This window comes from Etheostoma spectabile, chromosome 18 (genome assembly GCF_008692095.1).
Source record: "Etheostoma spectabile isolate EspeVRDwgs_2016 chromosome 18, UIUC_Espe_1.0, whole genome shotgun sequence".
NCBI lineage: Eukaryota > Metazoa > Chordata > Actinopteri > Perciformes > Percidae > Etheostoma > Etheostoma spectabile.
This window is the reverse complement of record NC_045750.1, coordinates 11,686,481-11,687,635: the sequence shown is the minus strand read 5'-3', so window position 1 is coordinate 11,687,635 and position 1,155 is coordinate 11,686,481. Positions and strand designations below refer to the sequence as shown.

The following is a 1,155-nucleotide window of genomic DNA, read 5'->3' as shown; positions in this document are numbered from 1 at the left end:
CTGTGTTGTAGTTTGTAGACGGTCCCTAAGCTCTCTAACTGCCTCTCAACACTGGAACTAAACACAGCTGAATTAACACAACTTTCATGCATTTCTGTCACATCTACCGCAATCAGATTCACTGTGTTCCCTTCGAAGAAATCACTACGCATGGGTAGGCACTTGTAATGACATTTTGAACATGTTCAGAGTCTAAAAACACATTTAAAACTTGCCCTGTTTAAGCCTGGTGGGTGCTAACTCTAGCAGGAGGATAACATGGTGTAGGCAGCACCGATTGTTTTCATTTTTCTCTCTACTCACAGCATAGTCCAAATTTACAAAAAACAGACCTACATGTTGAAATTGACCAGGATTCTCCTTTAAGTCTTGTGTAACAGAGATTTTTTGAAAATGAAAAAAGCCTAAAAAAAAGGGACCAATGTGCACAACCGCACTGAATAAAATCAGTTTGACAGCGGGGCCTTGAGAGAGCTGTTTTGCCAACAAACGTGGATTGTTTTAAATGTGTAACAGTGATCTCAAAGTGTGCCATGGTGGAGAAATCAAATACACACTAAATACATCGGTGAGCATAAATGAACACTATGTGTTACGGGAACCAGTGAAAAGGAACACCCCACCCATGCCTGGTTCCATCCTGCTCTTTCGTTCTTGCTTCTTTGATGTAATCATTTGGCCATCGCCCCTCTAAGGTCTCCCCTCCACTCTCCCCTGCTGGACACAAAGGCAGGAAGGAAGCACGGACGACCAGAGAACAGAGAAGTGCTAGACTGCGCAGGTCAGCCGAAGGAAGCACTCAGTGGTTTTCCTTTAACCACAGCAGGGATGTGACCAAAGGAGCTTAGAGGGACTGACTTTGGGTCAAGTGTGTGACGTCTATTAATGTGGAGGGTGGATTCCCTTTATACTCGTTTAAAAATCATCTTTATATCAATTATTTAATGTTTTATCTACTAGTGATTTAATTAACATGCTCATATTATGCTTTTTGGCTTTTTTCCTTTCCTTTATTGTGTTATATATCTTTTGTGCAAGCTATAGGTTTATAAAGTTAAAAAGCCCAAAGTCCCCCCCCCCCTCTCCAACAGAAAACACTGTTCACAAACTGCTCCCATCAGCTCAGTTGTAGTCCAGCCTTTACTTCTGTGACAA

The 1,155-nt window shown here is 41.9% G+C and overlaps 1 protein-coding gene across 11 annotated transcripts in view; it reads right to left on the bottom strand.

Annotated features, from left to right (window-relative positions):
* sash1a (SAM and SH3 domain containing 1a) overlaps window positions 1-1,155 on the bottom strand; it is a 249,324-nt gene that overhangs the window by 29,977 nt on the left and 218,192 nt on the right. The gene's annotated exons all lie outside the window — the stretch shown is intronic.